The sequence below is a fragment of the Triturus cristatus genome, chromosome 1_1 (genome assembly GCF_964204655.1).
Source record: "Triturus cristatus chromosome 1_1, aTriCri1.1, whole genome shotgun sequence".
Taxonomy (NCBI): Eukaryota; Metazoa; Chordata; class Amphibia; order Caudata; family Salamandridae; genus Triturus; species Triturus cristatus.
This window is the reverse complement of record NC_140579.1, coordinates 814,974,370-814,999,398: the sequence shown is the minus strand read 5'-3', so window position 1 is coordinate 814,999,398 and position 25,029 is coordinate 814,974,370.

Genomic DNA, 25,029 nt, shown 5'->3' with positions numbered 1-25,029 from the left:
GCAGAAAGAGGCAAGAGAGGTGCATAAAGAAGCAAGAGAGGTACAGAAAAAGGTAAGAGCGGTACAGATAGAAGAGAGTGAGCCACAGAAAGAACCAAGAGAGGTGCAGATAGAGGCAAGAGAGCTTCAGAAAGAAGAGTGAGCTGCTGAAAGAGGCAAGAGAGGTGCTGATAGAAGAGAGTAAGCTGTAGAAAGTGGCAAGCGAGGTGCAGAAAGAGGTAAGAGAGGTGCATAAAGAGTCAAGAGAGGTGCAGAAAAAAGAGTGAGCTGCAGAAAGGGAGAGGAGAGGTGCAGAAAGAAGCATGAGATGTGCAGAAAGAAGAGTGAGCTGCTGAAAGAGGCAAGAGAGATGCAGAAAGAGGCAAGAGAGGTGCAGAAAGAGGCAAGAGAGATACAGAAAGAGGCACGAGAGGTGCAGAAAAAGTGAGCTGCAGAAAGAGGCAAGAGAAGTGAAGAAAGAGACAAGAGAGCTATAGAAAGAAGCAAGAGAGGTGCAGAAAGAAGCAAGAGAGGTGCAGAAAGAGGCGAGAGAGGTGCAGAAAGAGGCAAGAAAGATATAGAAAGAGGCACAAGAGGTGCAGAAAGAAGATTGAGCTGCAGAAAGAAGCAAGGTGCAGAAAGAGGCAAGAGGTGCAGAAAGAGGCAAGAGAGGTACAGAAAAAGGTAAGAGAGGTACAGATAGAAGAGAGTGAGCCACAGAAAGAACCAAGAGAGGTGCAGAAAGAGGCAAGAGAGCTTCAGAAAGAAGAGCGTGAGCAGAAGAAAGGTGGAAGAGAGGTACAGAAAGAAGAGATTGAGCAACTGAAAGAACCAGGAGAAGCGCAGAAAGAGGCAAGAATGGTGCAGAAAGAGGCAAGCGAGGTGCAGAAAGAGGCGAGTGGTACAGAAAAAGGTAAGTGAGGTACAGATAGAAGAGAGTGAGCCACAGAAAGAACCAAGAGATGTGCAGAAAGAGGCAAGAGAGTTGCAAATAGAGTTAAGAGGTTTAGAAAGAGGAAAAAAGGTGCAGAAAGAAGGAAGAGATGGAGAAAGAAGCAAGAGATGTATATAAAGAAGAGAGTGAGGTGCAGAAGGAGGCAAGATAGGTACAGAATGAGGAATGATAAGTGCAGAAACAGGTTGAAAGGTGCTGAAAGAGGCAATAGCAAGAGAAATGCAGAAAAAGGAAGAAAGGCACAGAAAGAAGCAAGAGAATTCCAGAAAAAAGCAAGAGAGGTGTAGAAAGAAAGAAGAGAGGTGCAGAAATAAATGAGTGAGGTCCAAAAAGAGGCAAGTGAGCTACAGAAAGAGGCAATAGAAGTGCAGAAATAGGCAAGAGAGGTGCAGAAAGAGGCAAAAGAAGTGCAGAATGAAGCAAGAGAGGTGCAGAAAGAGGCAGGTGTTGAGTAGAAAGGCAAGCGAGGTCCATATAGGCAAGGGAGGTGCAGACAGAGGCAAGAGAGGTGCAGACAGAGGCAAGAGATGTGCAGAAAGAGGGAAGAGAGGAACAGAAAGAGGCAAGAGAGGTGCAGAAAGAAGAGTGAGCAGCAGAAAGGGGGAAGAGAGGTGCAGAAAGAGGCAAGAGAGTTGCAAATAGAGGTAAGAGGTGTAGAAAGAGGAAGAAAGGTGCAGAAAGAAACAAGAGAAGCCCAGAAAGAAGCAAGCGAGGTATATAAAGAAGAGTTAGGTGCAGAAAGAGGTAAGAGAGGTGCAGAATGAGGCAAGAGAAGTGCAGAAATAGGCAAGAAAGGTGCAGAAAGAGGCCAAAGAAGTGCAGAATGAGGCAAGAGAGGTGCAGAAAGAGGCAGGAGTTGAGTAGACAGGCAAGAGAGGTACAGATAGGCAAGGGAGGTACAGACAGAGGCAAGAGAGTTCCAGAAAGAGGCTAGAGAGGTGCAGAAAGATACAAGAGTGTTGCAGAAAGAGGCAAGAGACTTGCTGATAGAAGAGAGTGAGCTGCAGAAAGAGGCAAGAGAGGTGCAGAAAGAGGCACAAGAGGTGCAGAAAGAAGAGTGAGCTGCAGAAAGAAGCAAGGTGCAGAAAGAGGCAAGAGAGCTACAGAAAGAAGCAAGAGAGGTGCAGAAAGAGGCGAGAGAGGTGCAGAAAGAGGCAAGAAAGATATAGAAAGAGGCACAAGAGGTGCAGAAAGAAGATTGAGCTGCAGAAAGAAGCAAGGTGCAGAAAGAGGCAAGAGGTGCAGAAAGAGGCAAGAGAGGTACAGAAAAAGGTAAGAGAGGTACAGATAGAAGAGAGTGAGCCACAGAAAGAACCAAGAGAGGTGCAGAAAGAGGCAAGAGAGCTTCAGAAAGAAGAGCGTGAGCAGAAGAAAGGTGGAAGAGAGGTACAGAAAGAAGAGATTGAGCAACTGAAAGAACCAGGAGAAGCGCAGAAAGAGGCAAGAATGGTGCAGAAAGAGGCAAGCGAGGTGCAGAAAGAGGCGAGTGGTACAGAAAAAGGTAAGTGAGGTACAGATAGAAGAGAGTGAGCCACAGAAAGAACCAAGAGATGTGCAGAAAGAGGCAAGAGAGTTGCAAATAGAGTTAAGAGGTTTAGAAAGAGGAAAAAAGGTGCAGAAAGAAGGAAGAGATGGAGAAAGAAGCAAGAGATGTATATAAAGAAGAGAGTGAGGTGCAGAAGGAGGCAAGATAGGTACAGAATGAGGAATGATAAGTGCAGAAACAGGTTGAAAGGTGCTGAAAGAGGCAATAGCAAGAGAAATGCAGAAAAAGGAAGAAAGGCACAGAAAGAAGCAAGAGAATTCCAGAAAAAAGCAAGAGAGGTGTAGAAAGAAAGAAGAGAGGTGCAGAAATAAATGAGTGAGGTCCAAAAAGAGGCAAGTGAGCTACAGAAAGAGGCAATAGAAGTGCAGAAATAGGCAAGAGAGGTGCAGAAAGAGGCAAAAGAAGTGCAGAATGAAGCAAGAGAGGTGCAGAAAGAGGCAGGTGTTGAGTAGAAAGGCAAGCGAGGTCCATATAGGCAAGGGAGGTGCAGACAGAGGCAAGAGAGGTGCAGACAGAGGCAAGAGATGTGCAGAAAGAGGGAAGAGAGGAACAGAAAGAGGCAAGAGAGGTGCAGAAAGAAGAGTGAGCAGCAGAAAGGGGGAAGAGAGGTGCAGAAAGAGGCAAGAGAGTTGCAAATAGAGGTAAGAGGTGTAGAAAGAGGAAGAAAGGTGCAGAAAGAAACAAGAGAAGCCCAGAAAGAAGCAAGCGAGGTATATAAAGAAGAGTTAGGTGCAGAAAGAGGTAAGAGAGGTGCAGAATGAGGCAAGAGAAGTGCAGAAATAGGCAAGAAAGGTGCAGAAAGAGGCCAAAGAAGTGCAGAATGAGGCAAGAGAGGTGCAGAAAGAGGCAGGAGTTGAGTAGACAGGCAAGAGAGGTACAGATAGGCAAGGGAGGTACAGACAGAGGCAAGAGAGTTCCAGAAAGAGGCTAGAGAGGTGCAGAAAGATACAAGAGTGTTGCAGAAAGAGGCAAGAGACTTGCTGATAGAAGAGAGTGAGCTGCAGAAAGAGGCAAGAGAGGTGCAGAAAGAGGCACAAGAGGTGCAGAAAGAAGAGTGAGCTGCAGAAAGAAGCAAGGTGCAGAAAGAGGCAAGAGAGCTACAGAAAGAAGCAAGAGAGGTGCAGAAAGAGGCAAGAGATGTACAGAAAAAGGCAAGAGAGGTGCTGACAGAAGAGAGTGAGCTGCAGAAAGAGAGAAGAGAGGTGCAGAAAGAGACAAGAGAGGTGCAGAAAGAAGAGAGCGAGCTGCAGAAAGAGGCAAGAGAGATGCAGAAAGAGGCAAGAGAGGTACAGAAAGGCAAGAGAGGTACAGAAAGAAGAGTGAGCTGCAGAAAGAAGCAAGAGAGATACAAAAAGAGGCAAGAGAGGTACAGAAAGAAGAGATTGAGCAACTGAAAGAACCAGGAGAAGCGCAGAAAGAGGCAAGAATGGTGCAGAAAGAGGCAAGCGAGGTGCAGAAAGAGGCAAGAGAGGTGCAGAAAGAAGCAAGAGAGGTACAGAAAAAGGTAAGAGAGGTACAGATAGAAGAGAGTGAGCCACAGAAAGAACCAAGAGAGGTGCAGAAAGAGGCAAGAGAGATTCAGAAAGAAGAGTGAGCTGCTGAAAGAGGCAAGAGAGCTGCTGATAGAAGAGAGTAAGCTGTAGAAAGTGGCAAGCGAGGTGCAGAAAGAGGCAAGAGAGGTGCATAAAGAGGCAAGAGAGGTGCAGAAAGAAGAGTGAGCTGCAGAAAGGGAGAGGAGAGGTGCAAAAAGAAGCATGAGATGTGCAGAAAGAAGAGTGAGATGCTGAAAGAGGCAAGAGAGATGCAGAAAGAGGCAAGAGAGGTGCAGAAAGAGGCAAGAGAGATACAGAAAGAGGCACAAGAGGTGCAGAAAGAAGAGTGAGCTGCAGAAAGAAGCAAGGTGCAGAAAGAGGCAAGAGGTGCAGAAAGAGGCAAGAGGTGCAGAAAAATTGAGCTGCAGAAAGAGGCAAGAGAAGTGCAGAAAGAGACAAGAGAGCTATAGAAAGAAGCAAGAGAGGTGCAGAAAGAAGCAAGAGAGGTGCAGAAAGAGGCAAGAGAGGTGCAGAAAGAGGCAAGAGAGATGCAGAAAGAGGCACGAGAGGTGCAGAAAGAAGAGTGAGCTGCAGAAAGAAGCAAGGTGCAGAAAGAGGCAAGAGGTGCAGAAAGAGGCAAGAGGTGCAGAAAAAGTGAGCTGCAGAAAGAGGCAAGAGAAGTGCAGAAAGAGACAAGAGAGCTATAGAAAGAAGCAAGAGAGGTGCAGAAAGAAGCAAGAGAGGTGCAGAAAGAGGCAAGAGAGATACAGAAATAGGCACGAGAGGTGCAGAAAGAAGAGTGAGCTGCAGAAAGAAGCAAGGTGCAGAAAGAGGCAAGAGGTGCAGAAAGATGCAAGAGGTGCAGAAAAGTGAGCTGCAGAAAGAGGCAAGAGATGTACAGAAAGAGACAAGAGAGCTATAGAAAGAAGCGAGAGAGGTGCAGAAAGAAGCAAGAGAGGTGCAGAAAGTGGCAAGAGAGGTGCAGAAAGAGGCAAGAGAGATACAGAAAGAGGCACGAGAGGTGCAGAAAGAAGAGTGAGCTGCAGAAAGAAGCAAGGTGCAGAAAGAGGCAAGAGAGCTTCAGAAAGAAGAGAGTGATCAGCAGAAAGGGGGAAAAGAGGTGCAGAAAGAGGCAAGAGAAGCACAGAAAGAAGCAAGAGAGGTGTAGAAAGAAGGAAGAGAGGTGCAGAATGAAAATAGTGAAGTTCAGAAAGAGGCAAGAAAGGTACAGAAAGAGGCAATAGAAGTGCAGAATGAGGCAAGGGAGGTGCAGAAAAAGGCACGAGTTGAGTAGAAAGGCACGAGAGGTGCAGATAGGCAAGGGAGGTGCACACAAAGGCAAGAGAGTTAGAGGAAGAGGCAAGAGGTGCAGAAAGATGCAAGAGTGGAGCAGAAAGAGTCTAGAGAGGTGCTGAAAGATACAAGAGAGTTGCAGAAAGAGGCAAGAGAGGTGCTGATAGAAGAGAGTGAGCTGTAGAAAGAGGCAAGCGAGGTGCAGAAAGAGGCAAGAGAGGTGCAGAAAGATATAAGAAAGGTGCAGAAAGAAGAGCGAGCTGCAGAAAGGGAGAGGAGAGGTGCAGAAAGAAGCATGAGATATGCAGAAAGAAGAGTGAGCTGCTGAAAGATGCAAGAGAGATGCAGAAAGGTGCAAGAGAGGTGCAGCAAGAGGCAAGAGAGGTGCAGAAAGAGGAACAAAGGTACAGAAAGAGGCAAGTGAAGCGCAGAAACAGGCAAGAGGAGAACAGAAGGAGGCAAGAGAGGTGCAGAAAGCGGCAAGAGGTGGCAAAAGAAGATATTTTCAGAAAGAGGCTAGAGAGATGCAGAAAGAAGAGAGTGAGCTGCAGAAAGAGGCATGAGGGGTGCAGAAAGAGGCAAGAGAGGTACAGAAAGAGGCACCAGAGGTCCAGAAAGATTCAGAAGAGCTGCAGAAAGAAGCAAGAGAAGTGCAGACAAAGGCAAGAGAGGTGCATAAAGAGGCAACAGAGGTGGAGAAAGAGGCAAGAGAGGTGCAGAAAGATGAGAGGTGCAGAAAGAGGCAAGTGAGGCAGAGAAAGAGGCAAGGGAAGTATAGAAATAGGCAAGAGAGGTACAGAAAGAAGAGAGTGAGAAGCTGAAAGCAAGAGAGGTGCAAAGAGAGGAAGAAAGGCATAGAAAGAGGCAAGTGAGGAAAGAGGCAAGAGGAGAGCAGAAAGAGGCAAGAGAGGTGCAGAAAGAGACAAGACAGGTGCAGAAAGAAGCAAAAGAGGTGCAGAAAGAAGAGTGAGCTGCAGAAAGAAGCAAGAGAGTTGTAGAAAGAGGCAAGAGGTGCAGAAAGACGCAAGAGGTGCAGAAAGAGTGAGCTGCAGAAAGAGGCAAGAGAAGTGCAGAAAGAGACAAGAGAGCTATAGAAAGAAGCAAGAGGTGCAGAAAGAAGCAAGAGAGGTGCAGAAAGAGGCATGAGAGGTTCAGAAAGAAGAGAGTTAGCCACAGAAAGAACCAAGAGAGGTGCAGAAAGAGGCAAAAGAGGTGCAGAAAGAGGCAAGAGAGGTGCAGAAAGAAGAGTGAGCTGCAGAAAGAAGCAAGAAAGGTACAGAAAGAGGCAAGAGAGGTAGAGAAAGAAGAGAGTGAGCAGATGAAAGAACCAGGAGAAGTGCAGAAAGGGGCAAGAAAGGTGTTGAAAGAGGCAAGCAAGGTGCAGAAAGAGGCATGCGAGGTGCAGAAATAGGTAAGAGAGATGCAGAAAGAAGCAAGAGAGGTACAGGAAAATACAAGAGATGTACATATAGAAGAGAGTGTGCCACAGAAAGAACCAAGAGAGGTGCAGAAAGAGGCACGAGAGGTGCAGAAAGAAGAGAGCGAGCTGCAGAAAGAGGCAAGAGAGGTAGAGTAAGAGGCAAGAGAGGCACAGAAAAAGGCAAGAGTGGTACAGAAAGAAGAGAGTGAGCTGCAAAAAGAAGCAAGAGGTGCAGAAAGAAGCAAGAGAGGTACAGAAAGAGCCAAGGGAGCTTCAGAAATAAGAGAGTGATCAGCAGAAAGGGGGAAAAGAGCTGCAGAAAGAGGCAAGAGATGTGCAGAAAGAGGCAAGAGAGTTGCAAATAGAGGTAAGTGGTGTAGAAAGGAGAAGAAAGGTGCAGAAAGAAGCAAGAGAAGCGCAGAAAGAAGCAAGAGAGGTATAGAAAGAAGGAAGAGAGGTGCAGAATGAAAAGAGTGAGGTTCAGAAAGAGGCAAGAGAGGTGCAGAAAGAAGCAATAGAAGTGCAGAAATAGGCAAGAGAGGTGCAGAAAAAGGCAAAAGAAGTGCAGAATGAGGCAAGAGAGGTGCAGAGAGATATAAGAGAGGTGCAGAAAGAAGAGCGAGCTGCAGAAAGGGAGAGGAGAGGTGCAGAAAGAAGCATGAGATATGCAGAAAGAAGAGTGAGCTGCTGAAAGAGGCAAGAGAGATGCAGAAAGGTGCAAGAGAGGTGCAGCAAGAGGCAAGAGAGGTGCAGAAAGAGGAAAAAAGGTACAGAAAGAGGCAAGTGAAGTGCAGAAACAGGCAAGAGTTGAGTAGAAAGGCAAGAGAGGTGCAGATAGGCAAGGGAGGTGCAGACACAGGCAAGATAGGTAGAGGAAGAGGCAAGAGGTGCAGAAAGATGCAAGAGTGGTGCAGAAAGAGTCTAGAGAGGTGCAGAAAGATACAGGAGAGTTGCAGTAAGAGGCAAGAGAGGTGCTGATAGAAGAGAGTGAGTTGTAGAAAGTGGCAAGCGAGGTGCATAAAGAGGCAAGAAAGGTGCATAAAGATATAAGAGAGGAGCAGAAAGAAGAGCGAGCTGCAGAAAGGGAGAGGAGAGGTGCAGAAAGAAGCATGAGATATGCAGAAAGAAGAGTGAGCTGCTGAAAGAGGCAAGAGAGATGCAGAAAGGTGCAAGATAGGTGCAGCAATAGGCAAGAGAGGTGCAGATAGAGGAACAAAGGTACAGAAAGAGGCAAGTGAAGTGCAAAAACAGGCAAGATGAGAGCAGAAGGAGGCAAGAGAGGTACATAAAGATGCAAGAGAGGTGCAGAAAGAAGAGAGTGAGCCGCTGAAAGAACCAAGAGAAGTTTAGAAAGTGGCAAGAAAGGTGCAAAGAGAGGAAGAAAGGCACAGAATTGGCAAGTGAAGAAAGAGGCAAGAGGAGAGCAGAAAGAGGCAAAAGCAAGAGAAATGCAGAAAAAGGAAGAAAGGCACCGAAAGAAGCAAGAGAAGCGCAGAAAGAAGCAAGAGAGGTGTAGAAAGAAGGAAGAGAGGTGCAGAAAGAAAAGAATGAGGTCTAGAAAGAGGCAAAAGAGGTGCAGAAAGAGGCAATAGAAGTGCAGAAATAGGCAGGAAAGGTGCAGAAAGAGGCAAAAGAAGCGCAGAATGAGGCAAGAGAGGTGCAGAAAGAGGCAGGAGTTGAGTAGACAGGCAAGAGAGGTACAGATAGGCAAGGGAGGTGCAGACAGAGGCAAGATAGGTACAGAAAGAGTCTAGAGAGGTGCAGAAAGATACAAGAGTGTTGCAGAAACAGGCAAGAGACTTGCTGATAGAAGAGAGTGAGCTGCAGAAAGAGGCAAGAGAGGTGCATAAAGAGGCAAGAGAGGTGCAGAAAGAAGAGTGAGCTGCAGAAAGGGAGAGGTGAGGTGCAGAAAGAAGCATGAGATGTGCAGAAAGAAGAGTGAGGTGCTGAAAGATGCAAGAGAGATGCAGAAAGAGGCAAGAGAGATGCAGAAAGAGGCAAGAGAGGTGCAGAAAGAAGCAAGAGAGGTGCAGAAAGAACCAAGAGAGGTGCGCAAAGAGGCAAGAGAGGTACAGAAAGAGGCAAGAGAGGTGCTGACAGAAGAGAGTGAGCTGCAGAAAGAGTGAAGAGAGGTGCAGAAAGAGACAAGAGAGGTGCAGAAAGAAGAGAGTGAGCTGCAGAAAGAGGCAAGAGAGATGCAGAAAGAGGCAAGAGAGGTACAGAAAGGCAAGAGAGGTACAGAAAGAAGATTGAGCTGCAGAAAGAATTAAGAGAGGTACAGAAAGAGGCAAAAGAGGTACAGAAAGAAGAGATTGCGCAACTGAAAGAACCAGGAGAAGCGCAGAAAGAGGCAAGAATGGTGCAGAAAGAGGCAAGCGAGGTGCAGAAAAAGGAAAAAGAGAGGTGCAGAAAGAAGAAAGAGAGGTACAGAAAAAGGTAAGAGAGGTACAGATAGAAGAGAGTGAGCCACAGAAAGAACCAAGAGAGGTGCAGAAAGAGGCAAGAGAGCTTCAGAAAGAAGAGCGTGAGCAGAAGAAAGGGAGAAGAGAGGTACAGAAAGAAGAGATTGAGCAACTGAAAGAACCAGGAGAAGCGCAGAAAGAGGCAAGAATGGTGAAGAAAGAGGCAAGCGAGGTGCAGAAAGAGGCAAGAGAGGTGCAGAAAGATATAAGAAAGGTGCAGAAAGAAGAGCGAGCTGCAGAAAGGGAGAGGAGAGGTGCAGAAAGAAGCATGAGATATGCAGAAAGAAGAGTGAGCTGCTGAAAGATGCAAGAGAGATGCAGAAAGGTGCAAGAGAGGTGCAGCAAGAGGCAAGAGAGGTGCAGAAAGAGGAACAAAGGTACAGAAAGAGGCAAGTGAAGTGCAGAAACAGGCAAGAGGAGAACAGAAGGAGGCAAGAGAGGTGCAGAAAGCGGCAAGAGGTGGCGAAAGAAGACATTTTCAGAAAGAGGCTAGAGAGATGCAGAAAGAAGAGAGTGAGCTGCAGAAAGAGGCATGAGGGGTGCAGAAAGAGGCAAGAGAGGTACAGAAAGAGGCACGAGTGGTGCAGAAAGAGGCAGGAGAGCCGCAGAAAGAAGCAAGAGAAGTGCAGACAAAGGCAAGAGAGGTGCATAAAGAGGCAACAGAGGTGGAGAAAGAGGCAAGAGAGGTGCAGAAAGATGAGAGGTGCAGAAAGAGGCAAGTGAGGCAGAGAAAGAGGCAAGAGAAGTATAGAAAGAGGCAAGAGAGGTACAGAAAGAAGAGAGTGAGCAGCTGAAAGCAAGAGAGGTGCAAAGAGAAGAAGAAAGGCATAGAAAGAGGCAAGTGAAGAAAGAGGCAAGAGGAGAGCAGAAAGAGGCAAGAGAGGTGCAGAAAGAGGCAAGACAGGTGCAGAAAGAAGCAAAAGAGGTGCAGAAAGAAGAGTGAGCTGCAGAAAGAAGCAAGAGAGTTGCAGAAAGAGGCAAGAGGTGTAGAAAGACGCAAGAGGTGCAGAAAGAGTGAGCTGCAGAAAGAGGCAAGAGAAGTGCAGAAAGAGACAAGAGAGCTATAGAAAGAAGCAAGAGGTGCAGAAAGAAGCAAGAGAGGTGCAGAAAGAGGCATGAGAGGTTCAGAAAGAAGAGAGTTAGCCACAGAAAGAACCAAGAGAGGTGCAGAAAGAGGCAAAAGAGGTGCAGAAAGAGCCAAGAGAGGTGCAGAAAGAGGCAAGAGAGGTGCAGAAAGAAGAGTGAGCTGCAGAAAGAAGCAAGAAAGGTACAGAAAGAGGCAAGAGAGGTAGAGAAAGAAGAGAGTGAGCAGATGAAAGAACCAGGAGAAGTGCAGAAAGGGGCAAGAAAGGTGTTGAAAGAGGCAAGCGAGGTGCAGAAAGAGGCATGCGAGGTGCAGAAATAAGTAAGAGAGATGCAGAAAGAAGCAAGAGAGGTACAGGAAAATACAAGAGATGTACATATAGAAGAGAGTGTGCCACAGAAAGAACCAAGAGAGGTGCAGAAAGAGGCACGAGAGGTGCAGAAAGAAGAGAGTGAGCTGCAGAAAGAGGCAAGAGAGGTAGAGTAAGAGGCAAGAGAGGCACAGAAAAAGGCAAGAGTGGTACAGAAAGAAGAGAGTGAGCTGCAAAAAGAAGCAAGAGGTGCAGAAAGAAGCAAGAGAGGTACAGAAAGAGCCAAGGGAGCTTCAGAAATAAGAGAGTGATCAGCAGAAAGGGGGATAAGAGCTGCAGAAAGAGGCAAGAGATGTGCAGAAAGAGGCAAGAGAGTTGCAAATAGAGGTAAGTGGTGTAGAAAGGAGAAGAAAGGTGCAGAAAGAAGCAAGAGAAGTGCAGAAAGAAGCAAGAGAGGTGTAGAAAGAAGGAAGAGAGGTGCAGAATGAAAAGAGTGAGGTTCAGAAAGAGGCAAGAGAGGTGCAGAAAGAGGCAATAGAAGTGCAGAAATAGGCAAGAGAGGTGCAGAAAAAGGCAAAAGAAGTGCAGAATGAGGCAAGAGAGGTGCAGAGAGATATAAGAGAGGTGCAGAAAGAAGAGCGAGCTGCAGAAAGGGAGAGGAGAGGTGCAGAAAGAAGCATGAGATATGCAGAAAGAAGAGTGAGCTGCTGAAAGAGGCAAGAGAGATGCAGAAAGGTGCAAGAGAGGTGCAGCAAGAGGCAAGAGAGGTGCAGAAAGAGGAAAAAAGGTACAGAAAGAGGCAAGTGAAGTGCAGAAACAGGCAAGAGTTGAGTAGAAAGGCAAGAAAGGTGCAGATAGGCAAGGGAGGTGCAGACACAGGCAAGAGAGGTAGAGGAAGAGGCAAGAGGTGCAGAAAGATGCAAGAGTGGTGCAGAAAGAGTCTAGAGAGGTGCAGAAAGATACAAGAGAGTTGCAGAAAGAGGCAAGAGAGGTGCTGATAGAAGAGAGTGAGTTGTAGAAAGTGGCAAGCGAGGTGCATAAAGAGGCAAGAGAGGTGCATAAAGATATAAGAGAGGAGCAGAAAGAAGAGCGAGCTGCAGAAAGGGAGAGGAGAGGTGCAGAAAGAAGCATGAGATATGCAGAAAGAAGAGTGAGCTGCTGAAAGAGGCAAGAGAGATGCAGAAAGGTGCAAGATAGGTGCAGCAAGAGGCAAGAGAGGTGCAGATAGAGGAACAAAGGTACAGAAAGAGGCAAGTGAAGTGCAAAAACAGGCAAGATGAGAGCAGAAGGAGGCAGAGAGGTACATAAAGATACAAGAGAGGTGCAGAAAGAAGAGAGTGAGCCGCTGAAAGAACCAAGAGAAGTTTAGAAAGTGGCAAGAAAGGTGCAAAGAGAGGAAGAAAGGCACAGAATTGGCAAGTGAAGAAAGACGCAAGAGGAGAGCAGAAAGAGGCAAAAGCAAGAGAAATGCAGAAAAAGGAAGAAAGGCACCGAAAGAAGCAAGAGAAGCGCAGAAAGAAGCAAGAGAGGTGTAGAAAGAAAGAAGAGAGGTGCAGAAAGAAAAGAATGAGGTCTAGAAAGAGGCAAAAGAGGTGCAGAAAGAGGCAATAGAAGTGCAGAAATAGGCAGGAAAGGTGCAGAAAGAGGCAAAAGAAGCGCAGAATGAGGCAAGAGAGGTGCAGAAAGAGGCAGGAGTTGAGTAGACAGGCAAGAGAGGTACAGATAGGCAAGGGAGGTGCAGACAGAGGCAAGATAGGTACAGAAAGAGTCTAGAGAGGTGCAGAAAGATACAAGAGTGTTGCAGAAACAGGCAAGAGACTTGCTGATAGAAGAGAGTGAGCTGCAGAAAGAGGCAAGAGAGGTGCATAAAGAGGCAAGAGAGGTGCAGAAAGAAGAGTGAGCTGCAGAAAGGGAGAGGTGAGGTGCAGAAAGAAGCATGAGATGTGCAGAAAGAAGAGTGAGCTGCTGAAAGATGCAAGAGAGATGCAGAAAGAGGCAAGAGAGGTGCAGAAAGAGGCAAGAGAGATACAGAAAGAGGCACGAGAGGTACAGAAAGAAGAGTGAGCTGCAGAAAGAAGCAAGGTACAGAAAGAGGCAAGAGGTGCAGGAAAAGTGAGCTGCAGAAAGAGGCAAGAGAAGTGCAGAAAGAGACAAGAGAGCTATAGAAAGAAGCAAGAGAGGTGCAGAAAGAAGCAAGAGAGGTGCAGAAAGAACCAAGAGAGGTGCACAAAGAGGCAAGAGAGGTACAGAAAGAGGCAAGAGAGGTGCTGACAGAGGAGAGTGAGCTGCAGAAAGAGTGAAGAGAGGTGCAGAAAGAGACAAGAGAGGTGCAGAAAGAAGAAAGTGAGCTGCAGAAAGAGGCAAGAGAGATGCAGAAAGAGGCAAGAGAGGTACAGAAAGGCAAGAGAGGTACAGAAAGAAGATTGAGCTGCAGAAAGAATTAAGAGAGGTACAGAAAGAGGCAAAAGAGGTACAGAAAGAAGAGATTGCGCAACTGAAAGAAGCAGGAGAAGCACATAAAGAGGCAAGAATGGTGCAGAAAGAGGCAAGCGAGGTGCAGAAAGAGGAAAAAGAGAGGTGCAGAAAGAAGCAAGAGAGGTACAGAAAAAGGTAAGAGAGGTACAGATAGAAGAGAGTGAGCCACAGAAAAAACCAAGTGAGCTGCTGAAAGAGGCAAGAGAGCTGCTGATAGAAGAGAGTAAGCTGTAGAAAGTGGCAAGCGAGGTGCAGAAAGAGGCAAGAGAGGTGCATAAAGAGGCAAGAGAGGTGCAGAAAGAAGAGTGAGCTGCAGAAAGGGAGAGGAGAGGTGCAGAAAGAAGCATGAGATGTGCAGAACGAAGTGTGAGCTGCTGAAAGAGGCAAGAGAGATGCAGAAAGAGGCAAGAGAGGTGCAGAAAGAGGCAAGAGAGATACAGAAAGAGGCACAAGAGGTGCAGAAAGAAGAGTGAGCTGCAGAAAGAAGCAAGGTGCAGAAAGAGGCAAGAGGTGCAGAAAGAGGCAAGAGGTGCAGAAAAATTGAGTTGCAGAAAGAGGCAAGAGAAGTGCAGAAAGAGACAAGAGAGCTATAGAAAGAAGCAAGAGAGGTGCAGAAAGAAGCAAGAGAGGTGCAGAAAGAGTCAAGAGAGGTGCAGAAAGAGGCAAGAGAGATACAGAAAGAGGCACGAGAGGTGCAGAAAGAAGAGTGAGCTGCAGAAAGAAGCAAGGTGCAGAAAGAGGCAAGAGGTGCAGAAAGAGGTAAGAGGTGCAGAAAAAGTGAGCTGCAGAAAGAGGCAAGAGAAGTGCAGAAAGAGACAAGAGAGCTATAGAAAGAAGCAAGAGGGGTGCAGAAAGAAGCAAGAGAGGTGCAGAAAGAGGCAAGAGAGGTGCAGAAAGAGGCAAGAGAGATACAGAAAGAGGCTCGAGAGGTGCAGAAAGAAGAGTGAGCTGCAGAAAGAAGCAAGGTGCAGAAAGAGGCAAGAGGTGCAGAAAGAGGCAAGAGGTGCAGAAAAAGTGAGCTGCAGAAAGAGGCAAGAGAAGTACAGAAAGAGACAAGAGAGCTATAGAAAGAAGCAAGAGAGGTGCAGAAAGAAGCAAGAGAGGTGCAGAAATTGGCAAGAGAGGTGCAGAAAGAGGCAAGAGAGATACAGAAAGAGGCACGAGAGGTGCAGAAAGAAGAGTGAGCTGCAGAAAGAAGCAAGGTGCAGAAAGAGGCAAGAGGTGCAGAAAAAGTGAGCTGCAGAAAGAGGCAAGAGAAGTGCAGAAAGAGACAAGAGAGCTATAGAAAGAAGCAGGAGAGGTGCAGAAAGAAGCAAGAGAGGTGCAGAAAGGGGCAAGAGATGTGCAGAAAGAAACAAGAGAGGTGCAGAAAGAGGCAAGAGATTTGCAGAAAGAGGCAAGAGAGGTACAGAAAGAGACAAGAGAGGTGCTGAAAGAAGAGAGTGAGCTGCAGAAAGAGGCAAGAGAGATGCAGAAAGAGGCAAGAGAGGTACAGAAAGGCAAGAGAGATACAGAAAGAAGAGTGAGCTGCAGAACGAAGCAAGAGAGGTACAGAAAGAGGCAAGAGAGGTACAGAAAGAAGAGATTGAGCAACTGAAAGAACCAGGAGAAGCGCAGAAAGAGACAAGAATGGTACAGAAAGAGGCAAGAATGGTGAAGAAAGAGGCAAGCGAGGTGCAGAAAGAGGCAAGAGAGGTGCAGAAAGAAGCAAGAGAGGTACAGAAAAAGGTAAGAGAGGTACAGATAGAAGAGAGTGAGCCACAGAAGGAACCAAGAGAGGTACAGAAAGAGGCAAGAGAGGTACAGAAAGAAGAGATTGAGCAACTGAAAGAACCAGGAGAAGCGCAGAAAGAGGCAAGAATGGTGAAGAAAGAGGCAAGCGAGGTGCAGAAAGAGGCAAGAGAGGTGCAGAAAGAAGCAAGAGAGGTACAGAAAAAGGTAAGAGCGGTACAGATAGAAGAGAGTGAGCCACAGAAAGAACCAAGAGAGGTGCAGATAGAGGCAAGAGAGCTTCAGAAAGAAGAGTGAGCTGCTGAAAGAGGCAAGAGAGGTGCTGATAGAAGAGAGTAAGCTGTAGAAAGTGGCAAGCGAGGTGCAGAAAGAGATAAGAGAGGTACAGAAAGGCAAGAGAGGTACAGAAAGAAGATTGAGCTGCAGAAAGAATTAAGAGAGGTACAGAAAGAGGCAAAAGAGGTACAGAAAGAAGAGATTGCGCAACTGAAAGAAGCAGGAGAAGCGCAGAAAGAGGCAAGAATGGTGCAGAAAGAGGCAAGCGAGGTGCATAAAGAGGAAAAAGAGAGGTGCAGAAAGAAGCAAGAGAGGTACAGAAAAAGGTAAGAGAGGTACAGATAGAAGAGAGTGAGCCACAGAAAAAACCAAGTGAGCTGCTGAAAGAGGCAAGAGAGCTGCTGATAGAAGAGAGTAAGCTGTAGAAAGTGGCAAGCGAGGTGCAGAAAGAGGCAAGAGAGGTGCATAAAGAGGCAAGAGAGGTGCAGAAAGAAGAGTGAGCTGCAGAAAGGGAGAGGAGAGGTGCAGAAAGAAGCATGAGATGTGCAGAACGAAGTGTGAGCTGCTGAAAGAGGCAAGAGAGATGCAGAAAGAGGCAAGAGAGGTGCAGAAAGAGGCAAGAGAGATACAGAAAGAGGCACAAGAGGTGCAGAAAGAAGAGTGAGCTGCAGAAAGAAGCAAGGTGCAGAAAGAGGCAAGAGGTGCAGAAAGAGGCAAGAGGTGCAGAAAAATTGAGCTGCAGAAAGAGGCAAGAGAAGTGCAGAAAGAGACAAGAGAGCTATAGAAAGAAGCAAGAGAGGTGCAGAAAGAAGCAAGAGAGGTGCAGAAAGAGGCAAGAGAGGTGCAGAAAGAGGCAAGAGAGATGCAGAAAGAGGCACGAGAGGTGCAGAAAGAAGAGTGAGCTGCAGAAAGAAGCAAGGTGCAGAAAGAGGCAAGAGGTGCAGAAAGAGGTAAGAGGTGCAGAAAAAGTGAGCTGCAGAAAGAGGCAAGAGAAGTGCAGAAAGAAGCAAGAGAGCTATAGAAAGAAGCAAGAGAGGTGCAGAAAGAAGCAAGAGTGGTGCAGAAAGAGGCAAGAGAGGTGCAGAAAGAGGCAAGAGAGATACAGAAAGAGGCACGAGAGGTGCAGAAAGAAGAGTGAGCTGCAAAAAGAAGCAAGGTGCAGAAAGAGGCAAGAGGTGCAGAAAGAGGCAAGAGGTGCAGAAAAAGTGAGCTGCAGAAAGAGGCAAGAGAAGTACAGAAAGAGACAAGAGAGCTATAGAAAGAAGCAAGAGAGGTGCAGAAAGAAGCAAGAGAGGTGCAGAAAGTGGCAAGAGAGGTGCAGAAAGAGGCAAGAGAGATACAGAAAGAGGCACGAGAGGTGCAGAAAGAAGAGTGAGCTGCAGAAAGAAGCAAGGTGCAGAAACAGGCAAGAGGTGCTGAAAAAGTGAGCTGCAGAAAGAGGCAAGAGAAGTGCAGAAAGAGACAAGAGAGCTATAGAAAGAAGCAGGAGAGGTGCAGAAAGAAGCAAGAGAGGTGCAGAAAGGGGCAAGAGATGTGCAGAAAGAAACAAGAGAGGTGCAGAAAGAGGCAAGAGATTTGCAGAAAGAGGCAAGAGAGGTACAGAAAGAGACAAGAGAGGTGCTGAAAGAAGAGAGTTAGCTGCAGAAAGAGGCAAGAGAGATGCAGAAAGAGGCAAGAGAGGTACAGAAAGGCAAGAGAGATACAGAAAGAAGAGTGAGCTGCAGAAAGAAGCAAGAGAGGTACAGAAAGAGGCAAGAGAGGTACAGAAAGAAGAGATTGAGCAACTGAAAGAACCAGGAGAAGCGCAGAAAGAGACAAGAATGGTACAGAAAGAGGCAAGAATGGTGAAGAAAGAGGCAAGCGAGGTGCAGAAAGAGGCAAGAGAGGTGCAGAAAGAAGCAAGAGAGGTACATAAAAAGGTAAGAGAGGTACAGATAGAAGAGAGTGAGCCACAGAAAGAACCAAGAGAGGTACAGAAAGAGGCAAGAGAGGTACAGAAAGAAGAGATTGAGCAACTGAAAGAACCAGGAGAATCGCAGAAAGAGGCAAGAATGGTGAAGAAAGAGGCAAGCGAGGTGCAGAAAGAGGCAAGAGAGGTGCAGAAAGAAGCAAGAGAGGTACAGAAAAAGGTAAGAGCGGTACAGATAGAAGAGAGTGAGCCACAGAAAGAACCAAGAGAGGTGCAGATAGAGGCAAGAGAGCTTCAGAAAGAAGAGTGAGCTGCTGAAAGAGGCAAGAGAGGTGCTGATAGAAGAGAGTAAGCTGTAGAAAGTGGCAAGCGAGGTGCAGAAAGAGGTAAGAGGGGTGCATAAAGAGTCAAGAGAGGTGCAGAAAAAAGAGTGAGCTGCAGAAAAAGAGAGGAGAGGTGCAGAAAGAAGCATGAGATGTGCAGAAAGAAGAGTGAGCTGCTGAAAGAGGCAAGAGAGATGCAGAAAGAGGCAAGAGAGGTGCAGAAAGAGGCAAGAGAGATACAGAAAGAGGCACGAGAGGTGCAGAAAAAGTGAGCTGCAGAAAGAGGCAAGAGAAGTGAAGAAATATACAAGAGAGCTATAGAAAGAAGCAAGAGAGGTGCAGAAAGAAGCAAGAGAGGTGCAGAAAGAGGCGAGAGAGGTGCAGAAAGAGGCAAGAGAGATATAGAAAGAGGCACAAGAGGTGCAGAAAGAAGAGTGAGCTGCAGAAAGAAGCAAGGTGCAAAAAGAGGCAAGAGGTGCAGAAAGAGGCAAGAGAGGTACAGAAAAAGGTAAGAGAGGTCCAGATAGAAGAGAGTGAGCCACAGAAAGAACCAAGAGAGGTGCAGAAAGAGGCAAGAGAGCTTCAGAAATAAGAGCGTGAGCAGAAGAAAGGTGGAAGAGAGGTTACAGAAAGAAGAGATTGAGCAACTGAAAGAACCAGTAGAAGTGCAGAAAGAGGCAAGAATGGTGCAGAAAGAGGCAAGCGAGGTGCAGAAAGAGGCAAGAGAGGTGCAGAAAGAAGCAAGAGTGGTAGAGAAAAAGGTAAGTGAGGTACAGATAGAAGAGAGTGAGCCACAGAAAGAACCAAGAGATGTGCAGAAAGAGGCAAGAGAGTTGCAAATAGAGTTAAGAGGTTTAGAAAGAGGAAAAAAGGTGCAGAAAGAAGCAAGAGATGGAGAAAGAAGCAAGAGATGTATATAAAGAAGAGAGTGAGGTGCAGAAGGAGGCAAGATAGGTACAGAATGAGGAATGATAAGTACAGAAACAGGTTGAAAGGTGCTGAAAGAGGCAATAGCAAGAGAAATGCAGAAAAAGGAAGAAAGGCACAGAAAGAAGCAAGAGAATTCCAGAAAAAAGCAAGGGAGGTGTAGAAAGAAGGAAGAGAGGTGCAGAAATAAATGAGTGAGGTCCAGAAAGAGGCAAGTGAGCTACAGAAAGAGGCAATAGAAGTGCAGAAATAGGCAAGAGAGGTGCAGAAAGAGGCAAAAGAAGTGCAGAATGAAGCAAGAGAGGTGCAGAAAGAGGCAGGTGTTGAGTAGAAAGGCAAACGAGGTCCATATAGGCAAGGGAGGTGCAGACAGAGGCAAGAGAGGTGCAGACAGAGGCAAGAGAGGTGCAGAAAGAGGGAAGAGAGGTACAGAAAGAGGCAAGAGAGGTGCAGAAAGAAGAGTGAGCAGCAGAAAAGGGGGAAGAGAGGAACAGAAAGAGGCAAGAGAGGTGCAGAAAGAAGAGTGAGCAGCAGAAAGGGGGAAGAGAGGTGCAGAAAGAGGCAAGAGAGTTGCAAATAGAGGTAAGAGGTGTAGAAAGAGGAAGAAAGGTGCAGAAAGAAACAAGAGAAGCCCAGAAAGAAGCAAGCGAGGTATATAAAGAAGAGTGAGGTGCAGAAAGAGGTAAGAGAGGTGCAGAATGAGGCAAGAGAAGTGCAGAAATAGGCAAGAGAGGTGCAGAAAGAGGCAAAAGAAGTGCAGAATGAGGCAAGAGAGGTGCAGAAAGAGGCAGGAGTTGAGTAGACAGGCAAGAGAGGTACAGATAGGCAAGGGAGGTACAGATAGAGGAAAGAGAGTTCCAGAAAGAGGCTAGAGAGGTGCAGAAAGATACAAGAGTGTTGCAGAAAGAGGCAAGAGACTTGCTGATAGAAGAGAGTGAGCTGCAGAAAGAGGCAAGAGAGGTGCATAAAGAGGCACGAGAGGTGCAGAAAGAAGAGTGAGCTGCAGAAAGAAGCAAGGTGCAGAAAGAGGCAAGAGAGCTACAGAAAGAAGCAAGAGAGGTGCAGAAAGAGGCAAGAGAGGTACAGAAAAAGGCAAGAGAGGTGCTGATAAAAGAGAGTGAGCTGCAGAAAGAGAGAAGAGAGGCGCAGAAAGAGACAGGAGAGGTGCAAAAAGAAGAGAGCGAGCTGCAGAAAGAGGCAAGAGAGATGCAGAAAGAGGCAAGAGAGGTACATAAAGGCAAGAGAGGTACAGAAAGAAGAGTGAGCTGCAGAAAGAAGCAAGAGAGATACAGAAAGAGGCAAGAGAGGTACAGAAAAAAGAGATTGAGCAACTGAAAGAACCAGGAGAAGCGCAGAAAGAGGCAAGAATGGTGCAGAAAGAGGCAAGCGAGGTGCAGAAAGAGGCAAGAGAGGTGCAGAAAGAAGCAAGAGAGGTACAGAAAAAAGTAAGAGAGGTAAAGATAGAAGAGAGTGAGCCACAGAAAGAACCAAGGGAGGTACAGAAAGAGGCAAGAGAGATTCAGAAAGAAGAGTGAGCTGCTGAAAGAGGCAAGAGAGCTGCTGATAGAAGAGAGTAAGCTGTAGAAAGTGGCAAGCGAGGTGCAGAAAGAGGCAAGAGAGGTGCATAAAGAGGCAAGAGAGGTGCAGAAAGAAGAGTGAGCTGCAGAAAGGGAGAGGAGAGGTGCAGAAAGAAGCATGAGATGTGCAGAAAGAAGAGTGTGCTGCTGAAAGAGGCAAGAGAGATGCAGAAAGAGGCAAGAGAGGTGCAGAAAGAGGCAAGAGAGATACAGAAAGAGGCACAAGAGGTGCAGAAAGAAGAGTGAGCTGCAGAAAGAAGCAGGTGCAGAAAGAGGCAAGAGGTGCAGAAAGAGGCAAGAGGTGCAGAAAAATTGAGCTGCAGAAAGAGGCAAGAGAAGTGCAGAAAGAGACAAGAGAGCTATAGAAAGAAGCAAGAGAGGTGCAGAAAGAAGCAAGAGAGGTGCAGAAAGAGGCAAGAGAGGTGCAGAAAGAGGCAAGAGAGATGCAGAAAGAGGCACGAGAGGTGCAGAAAGAAGAGTGAGCTGCAGAAAGAAGCAAGGCGCAGAAAGAGGCAAGAGGTGCAGAAAGAGGCAAGAGGTGCAGAAAAAGTGAGCTGCAGAAAGAGGCAAGAGAAGTGCAGAAAGAGACAAGAGAGCTATAGAAAGAAGCAAGAGAGGTGCAGAAAGAAGCAAGAGAGGTACAGAAAGAGGCAAGAGAGGTGCAGAAAGAGGCAAGAGAGATACAGAAAGAGGCACGAGAGGTGCAGAAAGAAGAGTGAGCTGCAGAAAGAAGCAAGGTACAGAAAGAGGCAAGAGGTGCAGAAAGAGGCAAGAGGTGCAGAAAAAGTGAGCTGCAGAAAGAGGCAAGAGAAGTACAGAAAGAGACAAGAGAGCTATAGAAAGAAGCAAGAGAGGTGCAGAAAGAAGCAAGAGAGGTGCAGAAAGTGGCAAGAGAGGTGCAGAAAGAGGCAAGAGAGATACAGAAAGAGGCACGAGAGGTGCAGAAAGAAGAGTGAGCTGCAGAAAGAAGCAAGGTGCAGAAACAGGCAAGAGGTGCTGAAAAAGTGAGCTGCAGAAAGAGGCAAGAGAAGTGCAGAAAGAGACAAGAGAGCTATAGAAAGAAGCAGGAGAGGTGCAGAAAGAAGCAAGAGAGGTGCAGAAAGGGGCAAGAGATGTGCAGAAAGAAACAAGAGAGGTGCAGAAAGAGGCAAGAGATTTGCAGAAAGAGGCAAGAGAGGTACAGAAAGAGACAAGAGAGGTGCTGAAAGAAGAGAGTGAGCTGCAGAAAGAGGCAAGAGAGATGCAGAAAGAGGCAAGAGAGGTACAGAAAGGCAAGAGAGATACAGAAAGAAGAGTGAGCTGCAGAAAGAAGCAAGAGAGGTACAGAAAGAGGCAAGAGAGGTACAGAAAGAAGAGATTGAGCGACTGAAAGAACCAGGAGAAGCGCAGAAAGAGGCAAGAATGGTACAGAAAGAGGCAAGAATGGTGAAGAAAGAGGCAAGCGAGGTGCAGAAAGAGGCAAGACAGGTGCAGAAAGAAGCAAGAGAGGTACAGAAAAAGGTAAGAGAGGTACAGATAGAAGAGAGTGAGCCACAGAAAGAACCAAGAGAGGTCCAGAAAGAGGCAAGAGAGCTTCAGAAAGAAGAGCGTGAGCAGAAGAAAGGGGGAAGAGAGGTACAGAAATAAGAGATTGAGCAACTGAAAGAACCAGGAGAAGCGCAGAAAGAGGCAAGATTGGTGCAGAAAGAGGCAAGCGAGGTGTAGAAAAAGGCAAGAGAGGTGCAGAAAGAAGCAAGAGAGGTACAGAAAAAGGTAAGAGAGGTACAGATAGAAGAGAGTGAGCCACAGAAAGAACCAAGAGATGGGCAGAAAGAGGCAAGAGAGTTGCAAATAGAGTTAAGATGTTTAGAAAGAGGAAAAAAGGTGCAGAAAGAAGAAAGAGATGGAGAAAGAAGCAAGAGATGTATATAAAGAAGAGAGTGAGGTGCAGAAGGAGGCAAGATAGGTACATTTATTTCCGCTTTGAGACAGGTCTCTTGTTTGTCATAGTGAACTTGGTGGGGTGCCGCTCGAGGACCGTTTCCTGGCTGCTGGACCTTGGGGCTCGTCTACCACAACGGACGCTGCATCTTGGAGGACACAACGCTGCCTGAACTTACTTGCTACAGGGGAGAGTCTGCCATTTGAGATCCACGCACTCGGGACTGCGAGGACCAGGGAGCTGTGCGCGCTGCACACCGGCTGCACCTGGCCCTCTTCCCGACTCCTCCCCCGCAAAGCTTATCACGACTCGCGGCCCCCGCTTCGCGGGAGCCGCTCGAGGACCGTTTCCTGGCTGCTGGACCTTGGGGCTCGTCTACCACAACGGACGCTGCATCTTGGAGGACACAACGCTGCCTGAACTTACTTGCTACAGGGGAGAGTCTGCCATTTGAGATCCACGCACTCGGGACTGCGAGGACCAGGGAGCTGTGCGCGCTGCACACCGCCTGCACCTGGCCCTCTTCCCGACTCCTCCCCCGCAAAGCTTATCACGACTCGCGGCCCCCGCTTCGCGGGGGCCGCTCGAGGACCGTTTCCTGGCTGCTGGACCTTGGGGCTCGTCTACCACAACGGACGCTGCATCTTGGAGGACACAACGCTGCCTGAACTTACTTGCTACAGGGGAGAGTCTGCCATTTGAGATCCACGCACTCGGGACTGCGAGGACCAGGGAGCTGTGTGCGCTGCACACCGGCTTCACCTGGCCCTCTTCCCGACTCCTCCCCCACAAAGCTTATCACGACTCGCGGCCCCCGCTTCGCGGGAGCCGCTCGAGGACCGTTTCCTGGCTGCTGGACCTTGGGGCTCGTCTACCACAACGGACGCTGCATCTTGGAGGACACAACGCTGCCTGAACTTACTTGCTACAGGGGAGAGTCTGCCATTTGAGATCCACGCACTCGGGACTGCGAGGACCAGGGAGCTGTGCGCGCTGCACACCGGCTGCACCTGGCCCTCTTCCCGACTCCTCCCCCGCAAAGCTTATCACGACTCGCGGCCCCCGCTTCGTGGGTGCCGCTCGAGGACCGTTTCCTGGCTGCTGGACCTTGGGGCTCGTCTACCACAACGGACGCTGCATCTTGGAGGACACAACGCTGCCTGAACTTACTTGCTACAGGGGAGAGTCTGCCATTTGAGATCCACGCACTCGGGACTGCGAGGACCAGGGAGCTGTGTGCGCTGCACACCGGCTGCACCTGGCCCTCTTCCCGACTCCTCCCCCACAAAGCTTATCACGACTCGCGGCCCCCGCTTCGCGGGAGCCGCTCGAGGACCGTTTCCTGGCTGCTGGACCTTGGGGCTCGTCTACCACAACGGACGCTGCATCTTGGAGGACACAACGCTGCCTGAACTTACTTGCTACAGGGGAGAGTCTGCCATTTGAGATCCACGCACTCGGGACTGCGAGGACCAGGGAGCTGTGCGCGCTGCACACCGGCTGCACCTGGCCCTCTTCCCGACTCCTCCCCCGCAAAGCTTATCACGACTCGCGGCCCCCGCTTCGTGGGTGCCGCTCGAGGACCGTTTCCTGGCTGCTGGACCTTGGGGCTCGTCTACCACAACGGACGCTGCATCTTGGAGGACACAACGCTGCCTGAACTTACTTGCTACAGGGGAGAGTCTGCCATTTGAGATCCACGCACTCGGGACTGCGAGGACCAGGGAGCTGTGCGCGCTGCACACCGGCTGCACCTGGCCCTCTTCCCGACTCCTCCCCCGCAAAGCTTATCACGACTCGCGGCCCCCGCTTCGCGGGTGCCGCTCGAGGACCGTTTCCTGGCTGCTGGACCTCGGGGCTCGTCTACCACAACGGACGCTGCATTTTGGAGGATACAACGCTGCCTGAACTTACTTGCTACAGGGGAGAGTCTGCCATTTGAGATCCACGCACTCGGGACTGCGAGGACCAGGGAGCTGTGCGCGCTGCACACCGGCTGCACCTGGCCCTCTTCCCGACTCCTCCCCCGCAAAGCTTATCACGACTCGCGGCCCCCGCTTCGCGGGAGCTGCTCGAGGACCGTTTCCTGGCTGCTGGACCTTGGGGCTCGTCTACCACAACGGACGCTGCATCTTGGAGGACACAACGCTGCCTGAACTTACTTGCTACAGGGGAGAGTCTGCCATTTGAGATCCACGCACTCGGGACTGCGAGGACCAGGGAGCTGTGCGCGCTGCACACCAGCTGCACCTGGCCCTCTTCCCGACTCCTCCCCTATCTCTGCCCCCCTCTTCTATATTATCACACTACAGCTCTCGCGCGCTAGCGGGACGCGTGCGGGACGAGAGCCGGAGCGAAGCCCGGGCAAAGAGCGGGCCGTTTGAGGCCGTTCGAGTACGGTCGAGGGAGGGCGAGTGGCACCTCAGGCTGTCCGCAATCCACTATATACCAGGTGCTGCTGGAGACATTATGACTACGAGAGAGACCAGGAGCAAGAGTGCCATGGCGACGGGAAGACCAACAGGTACATTGGACACATACTTTGCTAAAGCTGGGTCTCTACTTGTGGATGAGATCTCCATTCTCGAAAGACGTACCTCCCAAGAAATAGATTGGGTGAGGAGATCCTCCCTGGGACCTATTGCAAATGTTACTACTCCCGCCAAGTCATCAAATCCTATAACACTTCCGATAGGGGGGGTTGCCGGGGTAACTGTTCTCCCAGATCCGTCTGATATTAACTGCTCCATTACCTCCTCTATTGATTGTGATAATTCCGAGCATGCAGAGCTCAGTATACTATCTCTTCCAAACTGTAAGGGCCCCGCACCTTGCACTACTGCTGAGGTAGCGGTTACTGATTTGCCTACAAGTAAAACCAAGGACCAGACCATGCTCTCACAGGGGGAGAAGGAGGGAGCAATTCCTAAAACGGATAAAAGGGCCCATAAAACTAAGGGGGGAAAATCCAAAGCCCCAAAAGCCTTCTCTAGGGTTAGGGGAACTAAACTGGACATAGTTGGCAAAGGGTCGGTCTTATCCCGTAAACATGAATCCCCGCAACATCACATCACGGCAAAAAACCCACCTAGTCAACAAAGTGTTGCCGGAATGGATGATAGTATGTATAATGGCCTACGTACCCTACTGAGGGAAATCCTCACTCCTCTAGAAGACCGTTTGGCCAACATAGAAATTTGTCTAATAGACCTGCGTAAGGGATTGTTAGGCTTAGCCTCAGACCATAGAGCAGACACACACGCAGTAGTTGGACACCCCTCAGGGATTTCTAATTTACCTAATTTACCA